Source organism: Tupaia chinensis, unplaced genomic scaffold (genome assembly GCF_000334495.1).
Source record: "Tupaia chinensis unplaced genomic scaffold, TupChi_1.0 Scaffold139943_1, whole genome shotgun sequence".
Classification (NCBI taxonomy): Eukaryota; Metazoa; Chordata; class Mammalia; order Scandentia; family Tupaiidae; genus Tupaia; species Tupaia belangeri.
The window spans coordinates 1,040,212-1,049,337 of record NW_006199822.1 but is presented as its reverse complement, the minus strand read 5'-3'; positions in this window follow the sequence as shown (position 1 = coordinate 1,049,337).

The following is a 9,126-nucleotide window of genomic DNA, read 5'->3' as shown; positions in this document are numbered from 1 at the left end:
AGTCATCTTTCCCTTTAGGAAAGTAAGTTTAGTCTCATTGTTCTCAAATTCCAAATGTACTAATCCTAGAATTTATGCACAAACAAGAATTAGATTTTCAGAGATTTTACTTTCAAAGAAGGTGAAATGTCTGCCTCCAAGTGCTGCTTTTGGAGTGAATGTCTCCCTGGAGGAGGAGAATCCTTTCCAGCAGAGGAGTGAAGTGGCTCGTCTGGGGCTTTCCCTCCTGCCCTTGGTGCAGTTGGGTCGGTTCTGTGCCTCTGGTTAGTGACTGGCTGCCCTGCCTTAGCAGGGAAACGTATCATCTATTTTAATGCTGACCTGTGATGTTTTATTCACATTTTAAATCTTTTATCGCCTGTGACTCCCATGAGATCTTCCTTTTGTTAGTATTTTTTTTTCCCCGGATTGATATTGATTCTCTATTTTGCCAAAGGGTTAGAAAACCTACTGCCCTGTTGGTAAGATTGCAAAGACTCTGACCGCTGTTTTCCTCCCCACGAAAGAAGTATCTACAGCCATTTAATCATGTAGTTTATTTTTAAAGCAAGAATGAAAGAACTAGGGATCATCTTTCATTTAAATTCAGCTTAGCGTGTTCTCAGAACATCAGTTCCTTCAGTTATTGAAATGGGGGTCTTCATCTAAAAGCAAATGAGTGCCTTTGGTTTTACCCAGTCTAATGTCGTAGATTTTATTGTAGACTGTTTTCTTCTGTCAGACAGAAATAGAGCCCTTAACCTCAAACACTGTCAAAAAGAAATAAATATGCTCCTTGGGAAAAAAATAACTCTTAGACATTTCAGCTGCAGAATAAATCCCCTATCTTCCACCAACACAGACTGCAAATAATGGTGACCCCAAACTGCCTTCATGTCCTAACAAAAGCTATTTTTGCAGCTTTTGTTACCAAAGCATTCTCTGGCAAATGAATTTTAATACAATGTAAAAGGGTTGTTCACAGGTAAGATAAAAAAAAAGATAGGCAGGATTGTGTCTAACAATTTACGTTGTCAGAGACTGAAATAAAAGTCTGTCCAGAGAGAGTTGACCGTCTAGGTTAGAGAGAGATTTTTTTTGTCGAAGGGTGAGGCCTGTCTGGGTTACCCAGAGTTCCAAAGTTCCCGATGCCCTCTGTTCCACCAGCTTCCCTGCACACACACACACACGCACGCACACACTACATACCCAACTGCGGACCTGTCTTTCTAGAAGCTTCCATTTCTTAGAAGTCTAAGCCCTGAAGCCCCAGTAGATTGCACACTATCGCAGCTGATTTCCAAAGCTTCTTAAATGAGGGAGTCGCAGGGAACAAATCTGGAGATGAGAGGCTGGATCCAGCTGAGGCTTCGCACAGGGAAAGGAAGTTGTTGGCCTGGCTTTCGTTGTTCAACTCCACCCCAAGGGACAGACTCAGATCTTGACCTCTGTGGGACTGGTGGGAGTTTCACAACGTGGGCTGCAGTTCCCCAGTCCTTCTGGGTCCTCCCCAACACACTCGTACTGTCCAACGCTCCACAAAGCCACAGCAGAGGAGTGTGGAGTTGATGTCTGCTGTGAGCCTCAAACAAGGAGCTGATGTGAATGCCCACTCCACCTCTCCAGGACTTCCCCAGTGGCACAAAACACCTGGGCACTCCTACGTTGGGGAAAATCCAACTTCTCTGCCAGCTTGAGGGAGCTCTGGCCCTTCTGTAAAGGGAAAAGATGAATCCTTGAATTTATGGTGGAGACCACAGATCTGGACAGAGCTAGGAAACAAACCAGAATGTCTCTACTGAGGTCTCTGACAGAGATGTGGCTCCAAATAGATTGAGAGAAGCCACAGAAGTGCTGAGTAGAGGTATGACAATGACAGTTTTCTGCTGTTTTACACTTTTGGGGACACGAGTAACTTAACTGTCCTAAAGCCTCAGCAGTTGGACTGCAGGTTAACATCTATCCTGAGCCCAGTAGCCTTGTTAGGATTCACCTACCCCACTGAAGAACCCTGTATCCTCCCCTGTCTCCACAGTTCTTTCTGGAAATTCCCCAGAGTGCCACATTTGCTAGACACAGACCCACTGCATTTGCTAGAGTGTGGCCTCCTGTGGAAACTTAGAAGTCACTGGACAGAGGGCTCGCATCCTGGCCTTGGCTGTTGTGGCCCCAAGAGAGAACACTCTCTGCCCTGCTCTTGGGCATAGGGGCACCCATGCCTCGTCTGTCCACCAGACCCTGGCCTTGCCTTCCCTGTGGAAACTGAGAGGTGTTCATTCTTCCCACTTAAGTATGCCCCCATTTAGAACCCTCATGAGGACCCACATTGAGAAATGACTCCTTCCACGTCTTTCGGTACCACTCTCTCTACAGGAGTCTCTGAAGCTCTTGGGCTTTGACCAGGATGGGAGTCATCAGGGGAGCTTGTTAGAAATGTAGATTCCTAAGTCCAGCCCCCTGACAAAGACCCCTTGGCTTTGATGAGGGGCTAGGGGATCTGCTTTGGAACAAGATCCTCAGGTGATTCTGAAGTAGGTAGTATGGATGGCGCTTTGAGAAAAGTGGGAAGAGACCACACAATGATGAGTAACATGCACCAGGTTTTGTTTTATACAGAGAGAGGCCAGGGGCATTTGAGGAAACTTCATAGTTAAAAATATGATGTAAGTTTTAGGTAGACAGGAGGAACAAAGCCTAGTGTTCCCTAGCACAACAGGGTGACTAGACCTAACAGTAACATATGTGTATCTCAACATAGCCAGAAAAGAAGATCCTGGGTGTTCTTACCACAAAGAAATGGCAAGTGTCTGAGGTTCACACTGTACCCCACAAATATGTGCAATTACTATGTGTCAATCAGCAATAAAATAGGAACGTCCTTAATAAAATGATTCAGTACGTATAGCGCTAAGAGAGTTAAAAAGCAATATAAAGCATTAAAACAGCAACCCTGATAAGGAATCACAGTTAAGGGATTACACAGCAAATTATTTCTGTACCAGCCCTCCCAGCTTCTTTCCACCCAAAGATAGAAGCTCCGGGAAAGAACCCATCAGCCACCCTTCCCATGTACCAAACCCAAACCCTCTGTCTGTGCTCTTTTTCGAGCTGGTCAAATACAGCAAGCAGAAAAGCAGTAAATGCTGGAACAACATATCACATGAAGGAGGCCATACCAAGTTTAAGGAAAGGAGTTTCAGCATACTTTTTCACTTTGTGAGAACCCTGGATATGAGCTAACCCTCTCCTGACACATCCTCCCCCTCCCTCCTCTTCCATCCATCTTGTCCACTCCATGGTCAGGGTAAGGGATGGACTCATGTGGACTAGCAAACACAGCCACCTCCTTACTCATGTGGACCAGCAAATATAGCCATCCCCTTAGCCACAGTTTTGCTTTTTTGCAGTTCGAGTTAGCCATGCTCTTCTATGATCCAAGAAATATGAAATGGAAAATTCCAGAAATAAACCATCCATACGTTTTAAACTGTGCATCATTCTGAGTAGCATGATGAAATCCTGCTATCATCCTGCTGGTCCCACCTGGGGCGTGAATCATCCCTTTGTGTGTATGGCACACTCTATCCACCCATTAGTCACGGAGCCTCGGTTATCAGATCAACTGCACGGGATCACAGTGCTTGTATTCAGCTCTTGTTTTACTTAATAACGGCCCCAAAGTGCATGATTAGTGATGCTGGCAATTCAAATATGCCAAAGAGAGGTGCGAAGTGTTTCCTTTAAGTGAAAGGTGTAAGTTTGCACATTAACAAGAGGAATAAAGTCATATGCAGAAGTTGCTAAGATCTCTGGTAAGAACGAATCTTCAATTCAGGAAATTGTGAAGAAAGAAAAAGAGATCTGTGCTAGTTTCGTTGTCACACCTCAGACTGTACAAGGCCTCAGTAAATCGTTAAGATTGTTCTATTTTATTATTAACTATTGTTGCTAATTTCCTAGTGTGTCTAATGTGTAAATAAAACTTTATCATAGGTATAGATAAATAGATAGGAAAAAGTATATTTAGGGATCATACCACTATAGTTTCAGGCATCCACTGGGGTCTGGGAACTCATTCTCTGCAGATAGGAGGTGGGGAAGGGGCTACTGTACACCCAAAAGGAGAAGAAGAGTGGATTTGGGAGAGTGTGCAATCCGTTCAGATCCCAGAGCAGATTAAACTTAATAAAAAGGCATTTTTCAACTCTGCCAGTCCTGGATAAGGGTGGAGACACACAGTTCCCCTCCTCCTCTGTTGTAAAGGACATCGTAATTCATCTCGGTCGTTGTTTGAAAGTGCCTTCCCAAAAGATCATGTGTTGAGATTTGGTTGTGATGGGAGTGAGAGGGTGAAAATTGAACCGAACTAGTGTTGAAAGTTGAGGCCTTTGCAGGGAAATTAGGATTAAGGTCATTAAGTGAGGCCCCAGGATCGGCTCCTAGTTGGTTTATAAGGAGAAGGAATGAGACCAGAACAGAGACATGGACAGAGACTCATGGCCCTGTGCCATGATGTGATGCAGCCAGAAGGCACCAAGCATGGCCCCGAGATCTTGGACATTCAAAACACGAGCCAAATAAACCTCTGTTCCCTTAAACTACCCAGATTCAAGTATGATGTGTTATTAGCGACAGAATGGACTAGAACAATTCCCCATATCCTCTTACCTCCAGATGATTGGCCTCGGCCCATCAGCACATTAATTCAGGAAATTGTGAAGAAAGAAAAAGAGATCTGTGCTAGTTTCGTTGTCACACCTCAGACTGTACAAGGCCTCAGTAAATCGTTAAGATTGTTCTATTTTATTATTAACTATTGTTGCTAATTTCCTAGTGTGTCTAATGTGTAAATAAAACTTTATCATAGGTATAGATAAATAGATAGGAAAAAGTATATTTAGGGATCATACCACTATAGTTTCAGGCATCCACTGGGGTCTGGGAACTCATTCTCTGCAGATAGGAGGTGGGGAAGGGGCTACTGTACACCCAAAAGGAGAAGAAGAGTGGATTTGGGAGAGTGTGCAATCCGTTCAGATCCCAGAGCAGATTAAACTTAATAAAAAGGCATTTTTCAACTCTGCCAGTCCTGGATAAGGGTGGAGACACACAGTTCCCCTCCTCCTCTGTTGTAAAGGACATCGTAATTCATCTCGGTCGTTGTTTGAAAGTGCCTTCCCAAAAGATCATGTGTTGAGATTTGGTTGTGATGGGAGTGAGAGGGTGAAAATTGAACCGAACTAGTGTTGAAAGTTGAGGCCTTTGCAGGGAAATTAGGATTAAGGTCATTAAGTGAGGCCCCAGGATCGGCTCCTAGTTGGTTTATAAGGAGAAGGAATGAGACCAGAACAGAGACATGGACAGAGACTCATGGCCCTGTGCCATGATGTGATGCAGCCAGAAGGCACCAAGCATGGCCCCGAGATCTTGGACATTCAAAACACGAGCCAAATAAACCTCTGTTCCCTTAAACTACCCAGATTCAAGTATGATGTGTTATTAGCGACAGAATGGACTAGAACAATTCCCCATATCCTCTTACCTCCAGATGATTGGCCTCGGCCCATCAGCACATTCACTTCTGCCCAGTGGCTGTCCAGATTGTGTCCAAAGCCAGCCCATCTGACTGGAGCAGGGATGTCCAATAGAAATACATTGCAAGCCATACTTGTAATTTAGAATTGTCAGCGCCAGCAGGTGGTGTAGTAGTGAAGGTGCTGGACTCCCATGTGGCTGACCATGGTTCAAGTCCTACATCCAACAGCTTGAAACTCACACTGAATGCCTATGCGTGTGTGCCCCAAATCCCAGAAGGTGGATGGATTCCCAGTATGGGAAGGGCAATTTCTCACTTTCCATCTCATTGTCTCTGTCTCTCCAGTAAATCCACATGCACTATGGCAAAAACCTAAAAAAAAAAAATTAAAAAAAAAAGAGAGAGAGAGAAAGAAATTTGTCTAGTAGTCATATTTTAAAAAATAAAAATAAAAAGAGGCAGGTGAAATTAATTATAATTTCAAATATATTTATGTTATCCAATATATCTGAGCTCTTTCCATTTAAATATGTAATAATATAAAAACGATTGAAAGAGTTTACATTGCCATTTTTCACTTAAAAATGGTGAAAATGGGGGGCCAGCAGGTGGTGTGGTGGTTAAGGCCCTGAACACTCCCACATGGCTGACTACGGTTCAAGTCCCGGACCTGGTGGTTTGCTTTCTCTCTCTCTCTCTTGCTCTCGCACTCTCTCTCTATCTCTGGTCAAATTAAAATAAATGAATAAATAAATTTAAAAAAATTAAATAATTCTTTTTAAAAATAGCAAAAATGGGGGTTATCAGGTGGTATAGCCATTATGTCACCGTCTTCCACATGGCTCACCATGGTTTGAGTCCTTGACCCAGTGGCTTGAAACTCACGCCAGGCGCATGTGCATGCATGCCCAAGATCTTGGAAGGAGAGTGGAGGAGAAGAGATTGCAGCATGGTCATCCCCCTGGAGGGGATGATTTCTCACTTTTCCTCTTGCTGTCTCTGTCTCTCTCTCTGGTGAGTGCACATGCTCTAAGGCAAAAGCCTCTTTAAAGGATTTTATTATTATTATTAATTTATTTATTTTAGAGAGATTTTTATTATAGGGTGCAAGCACTTGCTGGAGAGGTAGAGACAGAGAGATAAAGTGAGAAATCACCCCCACAGGGCATGGCCACACTGCAATCCCTTCTCTTCCATTCTCCTCTTGGGATCTTGGGCACACACGCACACACACCCAGCGTGAGTTTTAAGTTGCCAGGTCTGGGACTCAAACCACAATGTATTAAGTGGGAGTCCAGGGACGGAACCATTATGCTATCTGCCCATCCCATAGAGGTTTTTAAAATGGTGAGACCAGAAGATGGCATAATGGTTACGTCACTGAACTCCCATGTAGTTGACTGGCAGCTTAAAACTCACACTGGGCATGTGTGCATGTGTAGCAAAGATGCCTAGAGGAGAATAGAGAAGGGATTATGGTATGGCCATCCCCTCCGAGGGGGTAATTTCTCACTTTCTGTCTCTCTGTCTCTCCAATGAGTGCATGTGCCCTATAGCAAAAGTCTCTCTAAAAAAAGGTGAAAATGGTTTTATGTATATTTTACCACAACATTTTTTAATAATTATTTATTTAATTGTATCTATTCATTCATTTATTTTAATTTGACCAGAGAGAGATACACAGAGAGAGAGAGAGGGAAAGTGAGAAAGCAAGCCACCAGGTCCGGTACTTGAACCGTGGTCACCCATGTGAGATTGTCCAGCACCTTAACCACCATGCCACCTGCTGGTCCCTTACCACAACTTTTTTAAAAATCTTACTATTTTTTTTTAAATCTAATTTTTTTTAAATTTACTACAACTTTTTAAAAGGTTCAAATCTTGCTGGTTGGGGCTAGCAGGTTGTATAGTGGTTAAGGCACTGGATTCCCACATGGTTGACTATGGTTTGAGTCCTGGATCCATTGGCTTAAAACTCAGCCAATGAGTTTCAAGGCATGTATGTATGTGTGCCCAAAATCCTGAGAGGAGAATGGAGGAGAAGGGATTGCGGTGTGGCCCTGGAGGGGGTGTATTTGTGATTTCTCACTTTCTCTGTTTCTATCTCTCTCTGGTGAGCCTATGTGCTCTATAGCAAAAAAATTTCTCTTAAAAAATAAAATCTTGCTGGTCTTAGTTCTTAGAAAACTTAGTCATCTTAACAAGTCATATCAAATATTAAAACTTTGCTTTTATTTTTTAAAACTTAATCAGGATTAGCATCTATTTAAGAAGGTTTTTTTTTTTTTTTTTTTTTTTGCTACAGGGGGCATGCACTCACCAGAGAGACAGAAAGCAAGGAATCACTGCCCCCCTCCCCCCCGGGGGGGGATGGTCACGCCACAATCCCTTCTCCTCCATTCTCCTCTTGGGATCGTGGGCATGCACGCACATGCGCCCGGCGTGTGTTCAGGACTTGAACCCCGATCGACTACATGGGAGTTCAGCGACACAGCCATTACGCTAACTGCTGGTCCCAGAACAAGATAAAGGTTTTACATACTCCAAAGGGAAGCAATGTAGTACTCAAATCTAGATTATTTTTTCAGGTGCCTCACCGCAGAGAGAAAGGGAGAGGGAGAAAGCATTCCCCAGTGGGGCGTGGTCACACTGCAATCCCTTCTCCTCATTGAGATCCTAGGCATGCATGCTTATGTACCCAGAGTGCTTTTCAAGCCTCTGGGGCCAGGATTTGAACTGTGGTCAGCCATGCGGGATCCAGCTCCCTTAACCACTAGCCCACAGGGCTGACCCATCATACTTTAATTCCATTTTCCACAGACTTTTTGTAGTACTTTCATCTAATCTCACTTGTGTCAGGTAGACTTAAGGATGGACATCTTAGGCCAGGCAAGAAACATGCCTGCACATGTGCCCACCACTCTTGACTCCCAACTCCACAGCAGGCATGACTAATCAATGATCACACCTTTTCCCTTTGAAGTTACAAGTCTTGTACCTTCATCACAGCTCTCAGATAGGCAGAACAAAGGAGTCGGGTTGGCACAGGAGAGAAACACCTAGTTAACATCCCTACCCTAAAGAGCAGCATTTTGCATGCTTTGGCTGAATCATGCTGAATATGCAGCAAATAAAAGCTTTACTATTTATCAGCTCTAAGAGGCTTATGGCTCAAAGTTCAAATATGTAGGTGGATCAAAAATGAATCTCAGGCGGAAGCTTACTCCCAACTTTGCAGGCTCGCATTCTTAAACACTTGCTATGTGTCCAGAATCCAGTACACACCAGACATATTTTACCACTTGTATTACTCTTGACAACCTAGCAGATGAGGCATCTTTATTCCTAAGTAAGACGAGGAAAATGTGGCCCAAATATCTGAACAATCTGCCCCATATTGTGAGGTTAAAAAGAAGCAAAGTGAATAGGGCCAGCAGGTGGTGTAGTGGTTAAGGCATTGGACTCCCACACAGCTGACTGCAGTCCGAGTCCCGGACCTGGCAGCTTGAAATACGCCAGGCACATGTGCATGCATGCCCACAATCCTAAGAGGAGAATGGAGGAGGAGGGATTACAGAGCGGCCATTCCCTCTAGAGGGGTGATTTCTCTC